General features: G+C 34.5%; 1 protein-coding gene across 14 annotated transcripts in view; it reads left to right on the top strand.

The window, feature by feature from the left end:
* Positions 1 to 5,593: 5,593 nt before the first annotated feature.
* grid1a (glutamate receptor, ionotropic, delta 1a) overlaps positions 5,594 to 19,420 on the top strand; it is a 492,166-nt gene continuing 478,339 nt past the window's right edge. For 5 of the 14 annotated variants that reach the window (XM_087290565.1, XM_087290559.1, XM_087290563.1 and 2 more), the window contains exon 1: positions 5,648 to 6,164. The gene's annotated coding sequence lies outside the window, so the exon portion shown is untranslated. Of the gene's footprint in view, positions 6,165 to 11,636; positions 11,715 to 19,420 lie in introns of all 14 variants that reach the window. The other 9 variants (XM_087290568.1, XM_087290560.1, XM_087290558.1 and 6 more) reach the window with 6 other exon arrangements.

The following is a 19,420-nucleotide window of genomic DNA, read 5'->3' on the forward strand; positions in this document are numbered from 1 at the left end:
TCTCTCAGTGAATTTAAACATCTCTGCGGGGAGAGCTGTGGCGCAGTGTCATAGCAATGACTTGTATGGATTTTCAGTGTAGGGCATAAATTCTTTGCGAAATATCTTGTGTGAAAATTGTTTTGCGTAGGGTCATGTAAGGTAAAATGGTGGAAAATAGAAATGGAATGTCACAGTTCTTAAAGATTCTGTTTCAAATCACTGTTGACTGTTTTAGCAGGCCCACTCGACATTTAACAGTACTTTGCATTTTAATGATATTTGCTTTTTAAGTAAAGGTTCATGTTGAAAAATAAGCCCTTAAAGGCATTGTTCACTCAAAAATGAAAAAATTAACAATTTCTCTCTCTTGTGTGTGTGTGTTTTTAAAAGTGTTTATTTATTCTGTTGAACACAAAAGAGGATCTTTTGAAGAAAGCCGGTTGCTGGTACACCTTGACTTTCATATATGAGGGAAACACTATGGAAGTCAATGGTAACCACAAAGAGTTGTTTTTCAAAATGTCTTCTCAAACAGGTTTTGAACAACCGAAGGGTGAGTAAATGATGGCAGAACTCTGATTTTGGGTTATCAGCCCACAAAACAACAACTTGCTACAGAAGAGTCGAGCTTTAAATAAGAAATCATCCTGACTCTTTGGTCATTTTTGTGTGTAATACAAGTGGTCTAATCCAATTCAATGATCTTTGCTAAGCTAAAAGTGCTCCCGACAGGCTCGGGGATCCAAGGGAGTTGTAAAATGAATCTATTGAAGTGGAGTGCTCCTTTAAACATGACTGCCTGTTGGCAGCAAGTGAAAAATGATGAAAAGAGGTGAGATGTTTTGAGAAAACAAGTCAAGTACTTTATTATCATTCACATGTATATACTCCGAACAAAATGTTGTAGCATTGGCTCCACAGTTCCAATACAAATAACCCTAAACAATAAATAGTAGAATATTACAATATATATATATATATATATATATATATATATATATATATATATATATATATATATATATATATATATATACACACACACACACACACACACACACATATATACATATATATATATATATATATATATATATATATATATATATATATATATATATATATATATATATACATATATATATATATATATATATATATATATACATACATACATACATACATACACACACACACACACACACACACACACACACACACACACACACACACACATATATATATATATATATATGTATATATATATATATATATATGTATATATATATATATATATATATATATATATATATATATATATATATATATATGTATATATATATATATATATGTATATATATATGTATATATATATATATATATATATATATATATATATGTATATATATATATATATATATATGTATATATATATATATATATATATATATATATATATATATATATATATATATATATATATACATATATATACATACATATATATATATATATATATACATATATATATATATATATACATACAGTGCACAGCATATATAAGAAAACCCCTCACAAATCTCTCATTTAAATGAATATTTTGTACAGGAAGCTTCACAGTATTATATTTGTGCACATACATTGAATTGGTCAGTACTAAACCCAATTCTGGAGATAATCGAACAAAATGACTTATGTATTGGCCCAAAATTCAAGAGAAACAGAAAAAATTATAAATTTAGTTGAAATTTTGATTTGTAAATTTCTTCCCCAATATTTTGCATGAATTGAAATTTATTATCTTTCTATTTCTGAAGATGTTACTAAAATATTATTTAAATAAATCCGATTGTTCAAATGCACCAAAATATGAATGATATTTACTGAGAAATTGATTAAAAAAATATTCATTTTCGAAATGAGGTGTACTCAGTTATGTTGAGCACATATATATTGAGTGCAGTATATATAGTGAGTTCAAATTACAATAGTGCATATAAGTTTTAAAGTAAAAAAAAAAAAATTAAGAAAATAAACATAAATAAATACATTGTGACCCTTTAAGAGTTTAACATTCTGATGGCCAGTGGCAGAAAGCTTCTACAGAAGCTGTACTGCATTTATTGCTGTGTACCTCTTCCCAGAAGTTAATGGGAAGAATAGTCCCTGGTGGGGGTGAGTAGCACCCTTTAGAATATTTCTGGTCCGGGATAAGCGTTCACTGTGGTGCAATATCCTGAATGTAGGGGAGGGTAGTCCTGGTAATCCTCTCCGCTAACCTCACCTTCCAGTCAGAAGCTGTTGACAGTAGTGTTGACAGGCTGGTATCCTAATAAGTCAAGTGTTTCTGATTAATGACAATATTTAATCTAGTCATAGAATGGAACAGAAGATATAAAATATCTAATATTTAAAACTATTTCAATATGCAAATGATCACATTTCTTAGATTCTCTCAGAAGTTACTCAGCTACGGTGACTGAATAAGTCACTTTTCTATATATAGAGCATTTCATAAACAGATAAAATACTGTTGACGGAAGTAGTATTTTATATGAAGATTATTTAAAATATATTTATATATATTTTTAAATCAAATATCTTAAAGCTTAACTAGACTTGCTAGATCTGATGTAACATTTATCTAAAATCCCTTAGAGATAAATATGGACTAAAATGTCAGATGCTAAAATGATTGTGTCTGGGTGTTGTGACGAGGGCGCATTGGTCTCTGTCTCAGTGAAAACAGATGAAGAAAGTCTTCATGTATAGACAGAAAGTGATTTGTATAAACTAGGTTTTCTGTAATTCATGGACTATATATTTGTGCATGTCTTTGAAGCTAGGATTTATTAAAATCTAGCACAAAAGATCTAATAAAGAATATATGGACTTAATTTGGGTTGTATGATAAACCTCGGATTATCAATGAGAAACAAGCTGAATAACATGTCGTCTTTCATGGAGTTTGATTCCATGCAGTTCATTCCTGGAACACCAGGGGAGCTGTTTCATTAATTATCAGACCCTTCAATCTAATCCTGATAATAAACAACATTTTTAACGAAGTGTGATGCTGTTATGACATCAAAAGTAAGAAATATTTTACTATTTGTGGCATTGGTCCTGATACTCCCAGTTACATACGTTAAGACACTTAAACAATCAAACTGTAATATTTATTAATTACAAATATCTGATAAAGCTTTTTTATTATTATTTTATTATTATTATTTTTTTACATTTCTAGAATAGATGTGCATCTTGGTGTTTTCATTTAGCATTATTTTTAATGGAATTTTCTAAATTGTGCTCATTAAAAGGATAGAAAACATAACAGATGCCTGTTGAATGTAGGGAATTAATAATTCCAGGAGTCAATTGTAGCCGGTAACAGCTGATTTATCACTGTCTCGTGGGTGGGTCTGATATTTCTTGGATAATAATGATGTTTTGCATCAGCACTTGGACCTGAGAATCATATGGATTGTCCATTCTGTCTTTGTGCATGTCTACAGAGCCTCCCCAAGAATGGCAGTATAGGAATTAAACATGAATGCAGCTGCTAAACAGGTGAAGCTTGTTTGCGTGTGTGTGTGTGTGTGTGTGTGTGTGTGTGTGTGTGTGTGTGTGTGTGAGAGAGAGAGAAAGAGAGAGAAGGAGAAGGAGAGAGATGGAGCTGTCTGCTGTTTGTCCTGCAGGAGGGAATAAATCAGAGCAGCCTGGCGATGAAACTTTAATGAAGAAACAGAAACAGACTCACTCACTCCAGCCTTATCATAGCCATCTTTCTTACAGCCTGATTTAATCACTCCTTTTGACCATCCTTGTTTCTTCTGTCTTTCTCTGGACATTAGTAAAACAGGTTTAAAAAATTATGACAGAAGTTCTACAATTAACTTAAGAGTATCTTTTTTGTTACAATTATGACTGGAAACCCCAGTCAGTAGCAGGAACATAATTCTGGTTTCTAGTTGGTCCAGGCCAGTCTACAGAACCCTTGAGAAGTTGGTGCTAAAGCATTGGTTATTTTGCTAGAATATCCACCTATTTCCTTACAAATATACTGCATTATAGATTATAGCAGGCACCTCCAGTTTGGATAAACTATATGGCAGACAGAATTATGAAATGTAGAGCTTTTACTACAACCAAATCATATTTTGTTTAAACCGTTTCAACCATGAATTGATTTTGCTACACTAGTTAGCCATAGTTGTTAAACGGTGGTTACAAAAATGGTCAAGCTCAATTCCCTCTTGATTGTTTTATTTTTTATGCTCAAACAGTATGAAAAAGACAACATGCAGCATGTATAGTGCTCTCTTCTCCTGATTATATGAATCATTTCCTTGGCATGAACTAGCAATCTTTTGTTTTGTCCCCAAATTCAAAATAAATGCTTCTTGCAGGGGCTCAATTCAGAAAGGAGGTTAAGTGAAAGCTCTGAGTATGGTAACTCTGAAATAAAGGGAAACTCTGGGTTTTCCATTTCAGAATGGGAGGTATGTCAAATCTGAGAAAACAGAGTAAGCCAAGCCTGATTCTAAAGGGGAGGTAGCTTATACTCAGAGTTGCATGGTACTTAACCGCAGGTTTTCTTCAGTAACCCGAATTTGTGTCACTCCTCTACTTTTTTTAATTGAAAGAATAATTAATTCATTCCTGCATGCTGCAAAAATTTTTTAAAACTCTTAAATCAACAAAAATTGAGTGCATTTTAATTAAATAAAATTATGCAAATGCAAAAACAGGAGAGTTTGGAATATCAATTACCATCATTTTTATTAGAAATCAATTCTAATGTGATATGAGATAGAAAACGTGAGTAGAGCGAGCTATAAACTGGTCATCCGTGTCCAACACATTAATGTCTACACCAGTGGAGCTGTTCAGTTTGTACTGTATGTTCTATATAACCTTGTATGAAATTTGAGGGTGGAGCTGCTTTAAAAAGTGTCATTGCTAAATCGGTATATCTGATTTAAATTTAGAATTAATATAATATAATAATTTATAAAAATATATAATCTTGTACTCTTGCATCTTGTTAATATACAACTCCAAGCTGCAAACATCCACCACTATAAATAGCTAAAGATCTGTTACTTTAACTTGGTAATGTCTTATGCTAGATCTAGAGCTATTTGCACTTACACTTTAAATAAGAACTGACTTGTGGATAAGAAAGTCAAGTCAGGATAAGATAAGCATAACTTTTTATTATTATTTGATATTGTCTGCCATGCATTGGGATACCATACGAGTTAAATATCCTTTAGTTAGTTGTCTTCTGTGATATTATAAAAGTGATAAAAATTAATCTTGTATTGTGCAGATTACTTTTTGTCAGCTCCTGTTGCCATGATGAATAATAATATCAAAGCTCAACCGATCTTGGCGTTCCAGTATGCGCTTAACTCAAACTTAACCCTCGTATAAAAACGTCTTGCTTATGTTTACAGGTAAAAATGATAAATTATTGGTCTGCAGTTGGTGGAATGCCGATTTCTTTCCCAGGACATTTTGTAAACTTTATTTACAACAAAGAATTGAAACTATGCAGATACTAACAGTCCATTGAAAACCCACCTTATTCTAGCTCTGCAGTGCTGCGATCTGTAGAATGGATGGAAAATTAGCCGAAAGATGGAGAAATGGAGGTGGTTCATTCCGTTGTGTTGACCCCTGATAAATAAAGTCATTAAGCCGAAGGAAAATGGAGAAATGGGCAACAGGTGTTTTTGCACACGGTTTTCTGACTGAGGTGATTACGAAAGTGTGCAGTTAGTGGAGAAAGTCATTTGTTTTTAACATGCAACCTAAATGTGGTCCAGCGACGCATGATCGACAATATTTACGAAATAGTCGAATGCCCCTGTTTTCTATCTACTGTTTATAGACATAAACTACATGATTCTCAAATGACTCACTCTTTTGCATCGGAACTTTTCATTGAGTGGAGCTGGAAGCATGAATGACTCGCTTACAAACTGATTCGCTCGCGGTTTTTTGTCATTAAACATGGCCTATTAATAAAAACATACGAACACAATGGACAAGTCAACTGATATATTAAGTGGATCTTCATCGAACGAAAGAATACCTGCACTGTGACATTGGACAGCGATGAAGAAACACCAGCACGTAAACCTTATGAAGAACTCGACGCTGCAGGTAAGGTAAGAAGTAGTCTATACAAAAAATATCAGCGTTGAATCTGTAAAGAGCATGAATACAATTATATGCAAGTGCAATTTGAAATATTTTTACAGAAAATAACTCAAATGACAAAACAGAATACAGGGAAATACAGACTTAAAATAAAAGTAACAAAGCAATATAAATTTACTAGAAGAAGCATGAGATTTTCATAAATTTCTATCAGTTTGCTATAAAAAATAATAATAACAAGCATAGCTTATAGCAGAAAGTCAGTTTTGGATTTAAAAGGTTTTAGTTTGGGGATGAAAAGACTGCACCAGCTCATTGCTGAAAAGGGTGTTTTTAAACCACATCAGTTGGTTATATTGGAGGAACAAAACTATGACACTGAATCGAATGAAACTTGCATAATTTATTTATTATTGCTGTTGGAAATGATTCATTATTGTCACATTTTGAGCTGTACCAACCAGTCATACCAGAAAAATACTTTTACAATACTAGACTGAAAGAGAAGGAGAGAGAAAACTGCCGAACGACTTGTTTTTTTGGTTGGCCAAACTGAACCAGGATATTTAGGGTAAAAAATCTTGCCTACGTTGATGTTTGTTCTTATCATTTCCAGTCAAGTAGGTGAAATATTAGGTTTATATCTTAATTATTACACCTTATATGTATCTTTTACCACCTATATAGTATGGCGTGTGTCATTACAGCACAAGTAATGGATTTTAGGACACAAGAACCTCACTCCCAGATAGGTATGCAATGATTTACCGGTTTCACTATTAACCGCGATTTAATTCGTCATGGTTAATTAATCGTAAAGGTTTCTCAACACCGTGTTTTTGCACAGAACAAAACTGCAGCAACTAAACAAAGTTATGCCAACTGTGCACTAGTTTGTAAACTGAGATGAATAACTGTGCACACTGGACTAACTATGAGTAAAGCTATTAATTAAGGCAAACTTGTTCAAGTTTGTTATTTTCAAAAGAGGGAAGCGCACGCAATGCAACGCATCCACGCTTTTCAGACGCAAGATATGATAGGGGGATTTTGTGACCACGGGAACTGCATACGGCTAAAGTTTGAGGAAGAAGCAATGGAAAGTACACAGGTTTGCAATCCCACTTAAACTTACTTACAAATAATGGCGCCGATTAGAGCGATCATGTGGCGAGTGTTGATCCACCAGCTGAGATCAATCGAGTGTTTTCGGAAACAGTGCTGAATGACTCAAGCCTGTTTCACACAGCAAGTGTGAGCAGTGCATGTTTTTTTGGTGTCTATGGTAACAGATTAGAGCTTTCAAACTGCAAGCAGAAGCAGCTTGAACGTCACTGAAGCAGCAGTGTCGTGATCGTTTTAGCTCTGGATCTGTTTTTGCCGCGCTGCACACGCTCAATTAACATTCGTTCATTTATTTTCTTGTCGGCTTAGTCCCTTTATTAATCTGGGGTCGCCACAGCGGAATGAACCGCCAACTTATCCAGCAGGTTTTTACGCAGCGGATGCCCTTCCAGCCGCAACCCATCTATGGGAAACATCCACACACACATTTACACACACACCCATACATTTCGGACAATTTAGCCTACCCAATTCACCTGTACCACATGTCTTTGGACTGTGGGGGAAACCAGAGCACCCGGAGGAAACCCACGCAAAGGCAGGGAGAACATGCAAACTCCACACAGAAACGCCAACTGAGCCGATGTTCGAACCAGCGACCCAGCGACCTTCTTGCTGTGAGGCGACAGCACTACCTACTGCGCCACTGCCTCGCCTGCTCAATTAACAATGCATTGATAATGACCAAAAACACATTGAATGACAGTAAAAAGTAGCAATTTTACCCAATAAATGCATAATTATATTTACTCATTTTTATATAGTCAATCAAATGAACTTTTAACATGTCAACAAATATTTATTTAGGCCTGAACTACAAAACCAAATTTAAAATCATTTTAGTTTTAAACTAGTGGGGTTTTAAAATCAATTAATGCAAATAACAAACAACAACAACAAATTTGATAATTTGATTAACAAACAAAATTGATAATCGTTGCATCCCTACTCCCAGAGGAGCCTTGATCTCTATAGATTTATTCATATCATATATACTCTGATTTGCAATAAACTGTAAGCGCTCATCCTACTAGTAAAGAAGAAAATCATGTGAATATTTTCATGTGGCAGCTCGTTGATACCCTGTTACTTATGGATAAGCTGGTTCATTTATTTGATCTGCTCCCTCTGCATCCGTGCTCAGTGTCTCCACTTTTGTACTGGAGACAGAATATTATGAAATGCATATTTTCAGCTTTAAAGACACACGAACACCATTTATAAAAATGCCTACACATTCGTTTATTTTATTCAGAGTGTTTGTAAGTTTTTGTTTTTAAAGGTATTACTATGAAACCACTTTATGGTCTGCTTTTTCTGTGGTGATTTACATTGGTTTACATTGTGCGCTGCTGACTGAGCTTGTCTGAAAACATGGCAGGATGTAACTTGCCATGATTTAGATTCCAATTTTTTATAAAATTAAGTTTGACTAAATACATTCTTTTCTGATTACTAACTCTTACTCATATGATTAATTAGGAGTATATTATCTGTGCCGTCAATTTAAATATTCATAGTAAAACCATTGCTAATTTTCTTAATGCTTATATATATATATATATATATATATATATATATATATATATATATATATATATATATATATGATTCCATCTGCCTAGCTGTTATGTTGTCCTATTTATATCTTCTTTCTTTTTTTTTTCTTTTTTTTTTAAAGAAGACATGTAATCTTGATGCATGTATTGTGACTTGATGTCTTCTATTTAATTACGGTGCCCTAAAATGCTGCCTAGGAGCCCCATTAGGTATTGGAACAGAGCTAACTTATTCTGCAGGCTACAGGGGCTCTCTGGATAACAAGTGTCTGACAGCTCACTACTGGAATCCTACATTCCTGATAGCAAAATTCACATCGCAGACATCTGAGGATTCAGTACATAACCATGTAGTGAAATATTAATGCAGGCGCATGAGCAGAATAAGGCAGACAATGTCAGTAATAAGCAAGTATGTCCAGGCAGATACGCCATGGCTATTCGTAAATCACAGCTTTGAATTCCTGCTTCATTTGAAGCTGATAAATATCAATGTCTCACAGGCTTAATCATAACGGAGAGAGCTCTACCATGACCTGCTCTGCTTGTAATATCCCGCTTTTTATCAGGGAGGTCCATCACGCTGTCATTCATTCGGTGTGTGTGGCTCTACATGAACTGAAAGCCAATGTGTGTGTCTTTCTGTGAGAATAACTAGGTTTGTATGGATATGTGCATGTGTTTCAGTGCATGCAGGTATTTAATAGTGTTAGCCGTGACTGATAACTCAACCTTATTATGACCCTCTGTTCAGCTTTTGTTGCTTGGCAGCAGAAGATCCTCTGGGATCTATTGAAGTAAACCATAATGGTGCAGGGGTGTGTGTGTGCGTGCGCATCATAGTGGAGACATTCAATTTATTTCTGTTGTTTTAATACCAAGCTAATTATATTTTGAGGGTTATATCATAGCCCTCACACAAACCTTTCTAAATTTTTATATTTCATTAAGACATTATTTACTACATTTATTAAGCTGTTTTCCTTTTGGCTGTTCACCCTTAATGTAGGTGATTTTCAGGTTTTGCTATCATTGTGGGAGCATTTGGCTCTATTAAATGGCAGAAATTAAACACTTGAGGCCAAGGGGGTGTCAAGAGAAAAGAAAGAGAGGGCAAGGGGTTAATAGGTTGTATTAATCTTTTTAGCTGTTTGTATTTATTAATGAAACTCATAAAAAAAAAGAAAACTCTTTCTTTATTTTTCTGTAGTAGTTATAATAGTCAATTCAACAGTAATTACTGTCTTTCTATCTTTGTCTATCAGTATCTGTATGCATTTCTCCAAAAACTGTTAAACTTGTATATTAAAGGTCACCTATTTAACCCTTTCTTTCAAGATTTAAGATAAGTTTTTTTTGTCTCCTGAATTCTTGATCACATTTGATGATTGAGAATTACAGTGAGCTGAACAGATATTTTAATCCCAATTGCTTTGTACACATCCTGTCTTATTAATATATTATATGCGTTACTACTGAGACATGTTAATACATGTCTGTCAATTAATTTGGTGGGATGGGAAACCGCACTCCTACTTCATGTTGTGGTGGGCCTCAAAATTGAAGAGATTTAGATCAAATTGTCATGAATAAACTAAAAAAAGACCCCGAGATGAAGGCATTAAGGCAGTGGATTTTTATATTTATGTAGAAAGTAATATTTAAAAATATATATTTAAATTTTTTTTCTTTTTCATTTGTAAAGATATTTGCATATTTCTTTAAATCCTGCATGTTTAAGCAATGTGTAAACAAGGTGCACAACTAACACACTATGTGCTGAATTTTAGACCTGCTTTAAGCTGGTCTATTGAACAGTCTATTTTAGTTCCTCAAAACAGCAACCCACCAACATTGCGCCATTTCACCGTTTTTCTAGACTGAAACATCCATGAGTCCAAAAAGTGGTGCAAATCGATTTGCAATTTAAACAGCAAGGCAGAAAACGAGAAAATTAGGGTTGCTTTGGTCTGAAAATAGGAACACTTAGTGGAAACACGTCTTGCGCCTTGTTGCGCAGTGTATAATAGTGCCCATTGTCTTTATATCAACCCAGTATGACTGTGGACACACCTAAACACAGTTCTGTCCAAACAACTTACAAAAGATGATTTTCATCATAGGTACCGTTTATTAAAAAACTTTCTTCAGTATCAAATTGGCATATTAAAGGATCATGTGCATCTTTAGTGTGAATGAGAAAAAAAATTAATTAACAGTAGACTTTTTTTGACAACACTACTATATAATATGTTATTGACAAAAAACAAAAAAGCATAACCTACAAAAGTAGTGTACAAAACTATGCACATTTATACAATTTATAATTATAACTGTATATTATTTTAATTTTTACTAGTTGTTGTATTATAAATTATATTAAATATCAGCTTATTGTTCAAAGGGTAATATTTAAAATGTTTTGAATATATATTAAATATCAACACAATAAAGTGTAAATGATATAATTAAATTTAAATAATATAAAGCAAATAATATAAATATATAAATAATACATAAATAAATATAAATTATTCTTTGAAAAACAGTGTACTGTACAAAGTTATCATGTGTTTATATGAAATACAAAAAGCAAATAATATAATTTTACAAATTTAATGAAATAATGAAACAACTAATGTACATAAAATCAAAATGATTACTTGAATTACATTTTAGCATACTGAAATAATTAAATATATATAAATTATACATTATAATTATACATTAACAAAATAAAAAGTATTTTTTTACTGGTTTATTGAAATACATTCATTCATTCCCTTTATTCATCAGGGGTCGCCACAGCGGAATGAACTGCCAACTTATCCAGCATATGTTTCACACAGCAGATGCCCTTCCAGCTGCAACCAAGTACTGGGAAATACTCATACACACTCATTGACACACATACACTACGGCCAATTAAGTTTATTTGTTCACCTATACCACATGTTTTTGGACTTGTGGGGGAAACTGGAGCCCCCGGAAGAAACCCAAGCGAACAGAGGGAGAACATGCAAACTCCACACAGAAATATCAAGTGACCCAGCTGTGACTCGATCCAGCGGCCTTGTGACCAGGTGATAGTGCTAACCACTGAGCCACCGTGCCGCCTATTGAAATTTACATTCTTAAGTTAATAGTTAAGTTATTAGTAAGTTAAAATCCCTCTTCTCTATATATCAGTATATAATGGTTGTCTTTGGTACAGTATATATTACTGTGGCTACTCACTGAGTTGTAGCCAGTGTCAACAAGTCCTGCTCTCCACTACAGAATGATTATGATTGTACATTTGCAGTCATTCCATCACAAAGTTTGCCACACAAAGTTTCCCCTCCCCTGTGTCTGACTCCTCTCTTTTGTTAATTTGATCAGCTGCTCTTGCTATCTCCCTCGTTACTTCCTGTCCCCATGAGCCCCCATTCATCATCTGCGAGTCCCCCAGTCCCAGCGGAGACCACTGGCAACCCTGAAGCATAGAGAAAAAGAGAGGGAGAAGGACAGGAAGTAAACAGCAAGCTATATGACAGAAAGAACAACAGGGTTTCTGTGTCCGCCGCTTAAACAGGGCCATCACTGGAGCACAGCAGCACACAGCGGACGAGTGCAGGAAAAATGAACGCTGTAGAACAAGGGCCCTGGAGATAGAGAGGGGCAGTAATGAAGAGACCAACGGGGGATAGGAAAAGAAGAATCTCCTCCTCAGTTCTTAAAGTGTGTGTGATCTCTGAGAGAGTGGTCAGGCATATGTGTGTGTGTATGTGAGAGAGAGATGCAGTATTAGAGGATCTTTGAAGTAGGGGGCGTTTGAAGCCTCTGCTAGCCTTCAGCTGTTATATAGCATTCACAAGGAAAATAATCCTCACAGTACACTATGTAGGGGAGGGTACAAGTGTTTGCAGATTGCTAAAAAGGAAATGTGGTGGTGTCTTTTAATGTAAGACTCGATATATGTCCTAGAACTAACAAAATCATGAATATACAGTATTTATGAAGTGTGTTTAATTGGTTTCTGGCTACTGTAGTTTAATCTCACTATATATTAAATAAGAACGCGTCTTAAATATTAATAACTGCTTTAATATTTCATATTATTTAAAAATATTAATCCCACCAAGCTGGACTTTGCATGATCCCTGAAGGTGTCTTGTAGTATTTGGCTTTCAGACATCAGTACTAGATTTTTAAGTATTATAGGTTGTGAGATGTAGTTATTGTGGATCAAATTTGTTGGTCCAACTCATCCCAAACTTGATCAAATGGATCGAGATCTGTGAACTTCGGAGAAAACGGAAACACTGTCATTTTCCTTAAGCTATTCCTGAATAATGTATGCAGCATGGCAGGGTGCTTCATATTGCTGAAAAAAGCTTACACCAGGGAAAGCCATTTTAAAGAGTGTACTTGATCTTCAACAAATCTTTGGTGGGTAGCATGTATCAAGTTGCATGTATATCCATATGAAGGGCTGGACTGAGTGAAGGGCTGGGCGATATGACAAAAAGCTCATATCATGATACAAGTCGTCTCCTATCCGATAACGATGAACTTGAAGAATCCCCCCTTCCATCCCTACACCCCCTCTTTTTCCTTGATAGAGTGGCCCAGCAGCCTAGTGGTTATCACTGTTGCCTCAGAGCACTGTTGCCAACTATTACCAATGAAAAATAGCCAAAACCTGCCCTAAAAGTAGCTAAAAGTTGCCAGATGACATCATACACTAATTTGCATATCAGTGACATAATCACGTACAATGTAAAAAATGCAGGCTTTAGCTTATTTTAAATAAGTAATTTATTTATATATATTTTTTTACAGATTTATTTTTGGGCTTTATTATATAGGACAGTATTGAGACAGTTTCCCCCGGGTTTTCCGGTTTCCTCCCATAGTCCAAAGACATGCAACATAGATGAATTGACCAAGTCAAATTGGCACCATTAATGAGCTATTAATCAGCAACTCTTAATTGCCATTATCCATAAATAAGCAGGGGAGTTTTCGAGACCTACCTGAGCTCAAACTCCCCTCTCACCTTAAAAATGGGAGGGAACTCTGGGCTCAAGGATCTTATGAGCTCAGGGACCAATTTTGTATCTTTTTATAAGATGTAAAAGAAGTCTGATGTCTCTGATGTCCTTAGAGTGTGTATGTAAAAATTCAGCTCAAAATACCAAATTACAGTTCAAGTCAATAATGATTATTATAATTTCTGGACATTCTGGGAATTGGCAATTTTCCCTCAACTTGGTTGTGGTATTACATTGGTGCTCCTACCAAATTTCCACTAGTTTTTCCTACATTTCTTGTGTCTAAAAAAGACCCAAAAAAGCTCTTTCTCAACCGAAGCCATGCTTGTTGATATTGTGGTCTATACCTTCGCAACTCCTCCCTTAACTTCCCGCTGGCTTGGATGCTGCTCTCTTATTGGCTGTTGGTAATCGCTAATGTTATTTTCAATCAGAACACATTTCACATGGCATGATTTTGAATCGCCGACTGGTCCAGATATTTAGCCTGCCAAATATCTCACGGGTGTCAGCGACTCATCTGCGATTCACTCAGATCGCATCGTTGATTTTATCTTTGATCTGTGTGATTGTTACTTCCGTGAACGAGCACTGATTTGCCTGTGATTTCGGATATTTGTCTGTGATTTCTCAAAATCTGGGCTAAAATTGTGCAGCCTGAACTTGCCATTAGTGGATGACATTATCTTCCGCAGGTTCAGTTTCACTAATGGGTAGAACTTATCCCCCCTCTGATGACATGTACAAAGGGAGAACATCAATCAAAGTGTTCCTGCAGACTGTTGTCATGAAATGCAATTATAAAAGATAGAATCAATTAACTTTTACTATTAGAGGCTGACTATATTCACACACTGTGGCAACACAAGTGTTCAAACACCTTATAAAAGTGATTTTTTTGCATAATAGGTCCTAGGGGTAGGCGATAAATTCGGAATCTGTATTTAATGTCCGAACACCATTGTTAATATCGATTAAAAAATTTGGTATGAAGTTTCAGTATTAATAATAAATGTGAATTCTTTTATAGAATATACACATTTCAATAATAATGGTAGACTAATTACCTCAAATACAGCACACCCGAACAGTGCTTTTTGCTCTTATAGTAGTCTGAATGACTACACAAGCAAAAAAGAGTGCTGTAGAGCAGCAGTGAGAAGATTGTAATTAAAAAAGGATATTAGGATGTCGACAGAGTGGCTTTTTGGTTTCTTTTCTTGTGCATCCCAGCCACTAGCACCCCATCTGAAAGAGTTTTTAGCATGGGGGTAGTATAGTCATTTAACTACGTAATTTGTGATGTTGCAATATGTATTTGAATGATGATAGCTGGTTCCTTCACTTGAAATCTCAGATTTTATTATCATAATTTGTTTTGTTTAGAGAGTTTGAGGTTTACTGTATCATTATTATTGACACCTTACAGACATTGATCTACCTTCACCATTGCACACAATTTGTAACCTTTTATTTATCAAGTTTAAGAGTTTTTTAACACTTATGCTTATTATATTATAAAAAGATGGGAAATTTAGTGTAAATATTTTTGTTTTGGACTAATAAAACAATTCGCCTTAGTAATGTTGGTCAATACTCCTAAATGTATTGTTAAAAAATATTCAATAATTATCAATATCGAATGATATGAAACATGATATTGTGATCATTTTTTTGCTATATGACCCACCCTTAATACGTCCCCTTTACTATTGGACAACCTACATTAAGTATTGGACATACTACATTTATGATGAGTAAAAAAATGTTGTCTATGAGTTTAATCTTTTAGCGATACATTTTCTTTCATAAAGCATTTTGACCAAGTCATGATTCATCTGATAAACACCTGACAGTTCAGGTCATTAATGATTATTATGATTTCTGGACATGTAAGAAAATGTGACAAAAATTGTCATGTACTACAATGGCTCCTGTATCCCATGTAGGTCGAAAGTGGAGGTAGTAAAAAAAAGAGCACACGATTATGATAAATGCAAGTGAAATAAGACATGAATGATGTTATTAGAGGGGTTTCTACAGAGCGCTGGATGAGCACTGAAGGGCCTCATATTTATATTAAGGTATGTGATTCAAGAAGAATGACTATAAATCTGGCTGCTAGAAAGGTGCTTCATCTTACTGCTGCCTCTTTCTCTCTCTCAGCAAAACTGCCCCGATAAAAAAGATTTGCCACATGCCCTTAAACAAACACAAATGCAAATATGTCATGCAAGTTTCGCAAAACCTCACAGGTTCATTATTTGCTTCCATTTTCAATATTTTGCCGTCAAAACTCAGGTTGTGATAGATGACTGCACTTTCATTACAGTTTTGGAAATCATTTGTTGTGAAATGAATCAGCTAATTTATGGGAAGTTCATGCAGAGTTTGTGTCCTAGTTTAACGTCACCTGCAGGCTCTACAACAGTAGGTTTCAGCGGAAGTTCAGCGTACTAATGATCAGTCTTTTCACTCAAATGTGTGATTTTTCCAGGCAGGTTCCCAGGCAAATGTAGAGGTGTTCGTGATGCTTGAAACTTACAAGAATGTTGTTTATGATCACCTAAACTTCATACTAGGGGTGGTAGGATATTATTTATAAATCTGGGTCAATCTCATGTTGCCTAAGCATAAGTTTAACCATGTCCAAACAATTTTAACCTAGGGTCATTGGATAATTGTGCCTCTTCCTAGTGTTGTGCCGATAGACGATAGTAACGTGTATCGACGATAGGCAAAGATATCAACTAGAGTTGAGACCTATGACGATTTTTAAGGCGATATTTAGTTGGTTTTGCATTAATGCAGTATTTTACACATTTTAATTACATTATTGAATAAAATGAATAGCAGTATTGTTTTTAATCACCATCATTAATAATAAATGAACTCTAAATAATTCGACAACTTCAGCTGTCAACATCACTTGACCGACACTTTCGGACTGTAGTCATGTACTCGCAATTTCACATAAATCAGCATGCAAAAAATAGATTATTTTCATTACTCTCTTGCACTCTCTCACTCTCTCTCTCAACAGCAGTTAACGCACATGCTGCAGGTGAGGGCACTACAATACACAGCCACATGTCCTTCATTCATTCATTCATTCATTCATTCATTCATTCTCTTGTCGGCTTAGTCCCTTTATTAATCCGGGGTTGCTACAGCGGAATGAAGCACCAACTTATCTAGCAATTTTTTGTTTCACGCAGCGGATGCCCTTCCAGCTGCAACCCATCTCTGGGAAACGTCCACACACACATTCACACACACACTTATACACTACGGACAATTTAGCCTACCCAATTCACCTGTACAGCATGTCTTTGGACTGTGGGGAAAACCGGAGCACCCGGAAGAAACCCATGTGAACGCAGGGAGAACATGCAAACTCCACACAGAAGCGCCAACTGAGCCGAGGCTCGAGCCAGCGACCTTCTTGCTGTGAGGTGACAGCACTACCTACTGCGCCACTGCTTTGCCCACAGCCACATATCATCATAGCAAATTAATTTGCAACTTTGTTGCACAGAAATAATAGGCTAAATAACAGCATTTATTTACCAAACAAGTTAAATTATACGATTTGTAAAAATGAAACAACCGAAAAAGAAAATGAAAGAACAAAGAACTAGAACCAGCTTAAATGTCATGGAATAAAAGGTGTTGTGTGAATGCACAATCATTGGTCATTTCAGACTCCTTTATAAGAGCACTTCCGCAAGATTCTCTCTTGCTTTCGCAAAATAAGTAATTTATCTTTTATTTGTTATTAATAGCCTATTTAAGTTTTTTTTTATATATTTATATATATTTATATATATATATATATATATATATATATATATATATATATATATAGTCAGACTGATTCAAGATTAACCATGGCTTATGTTGGTATTTTAAAGAAACATTGGTCGTACTACGATTTTGTCCATCGAGAAATGTTTGGATCAATTTTGTTTTTTATTATATTTGGCGAAAATAAATGGTATTTTATCTGACAGATATTGCAATTTGATTTGTGATTTAATTATAGAAAGTCAAGGTTCAGCTCAGTATTCTCAATAGTGTGCAGGACATTATCCATATTAAAAGAGAACAGCGTAACATAAGCTGTAGACCCTCCAATACTTTGTAGATACCTCTTCATCAATAGATGGTTATCTTTAGTTCTGCCTACATTCTAGAAAAACTTCTCAAAAGATATCGATAACTTATTCTAACATTTACAATCACATCTTCTTTTTAAATATCCACTAATCCAACTGAGCCATTATCTTGTGCCAACAGTTTCCAGTTAGAACATAAAGAAACTAATCTCATCTTTTAAATGATGACTTATGATGACAAAACACAATCTAATGATCACAAATGCTACACAAAATATTTACATAATCAACTAAAGGTGTCAGGACTGATAACCAGCATTTAAAATATTGCACAGCACACGTTCAAGGACAAATACTTTGAACTTGTTAACATTTTCTTCACACAGCAACGGTTGCCAGCAAGTGGCATTACAAAATAAAGTGCAGTACACAAATATTGGTGCTGGAGGAGGTCTGATTTATTCCCTTGTGTTCCACTATGAAGCTTTTTTTGTTTTGTTAGGTGTTTATCAGTTCAGTTTCCTTTTATTTTTGTCATTCAAAATATCACAATAAAATTGTAACGCAGAACGAAATTACGTCACAACAGACCCAAAAAGAACATAAAAAACATCTCTATACAAACACTATAAAATCCTAACATGATAAGCAAGTTTTTAATCTCATAAAAATATAGTTATATAAGATATAACCTATTTAAATAAAAAATCTCTAAAGAGAATAACTTATTACTTAAATACCCATTTCACCAGTTGTTATGATAGTTGTAACATTAACAATTTATGCTACTTTAATTATTTATTGATCTATTATTTCACACTAGCTATCAGTAGTGTTTAAGAAATGGTATTATTTAAAAGTCTTATAATGACAGGATAAAACTATAAACTGCACTGATTTACTCCTCAGGCTTCTGTAACGCCTGCCTGATGGCATGAACCTGAGCATGCTATGGCCAGGGTGGGTTGGATCCCTTAAAATGCTATTTGCCCTAGACAGACGACGTCGTTGATAAAGTTCCTCGACAGATGTCATTTTGACTCCAACAGACCTTTCAGCTGACTTTATGATCCTCTGATGATTTATGATTTTGAAGTCAAAATATGAAACAATCCCACATTACCAAAGTACTTTTTTTGTATTGATTTGCCTAATTATCACTCCTTCTTTATAGTTGCCATAATCTCACTTAGTTTTTTAATGGTGGGTGTTTCTGCAGTTGGTTAGGGAACTGCATATTTTTCATATTTCATCCACATTACAGCCTCAAGTGATTAGTTAATTGCACCGTTTCAAAGCACTATTCGATTTCAATTTATCATTAATTAAAAATATATGTGCAGAGATTAATAATTTATAAAAAATGCTGCAATATTCAAATATTCTATTTTAAGGTGACTTTAAACTCCCGAGATACCAAACCACT

The sequence above is a fragment of the Danio rerio genome, chromosome 17 (genome assembly GCF_052040795.2).
Source record: "Danio rerio strain M-AB ecotype USA chromosome 17, GRCz13ab, whole genome shotgun sequence".
In the NCBI taxonomy this organism is placed as follows: Eukaryota; Metazoa; Chordata; class Actinopteri; order Cypriniformes; family Danionidae; genus Danio; species Danio rerio.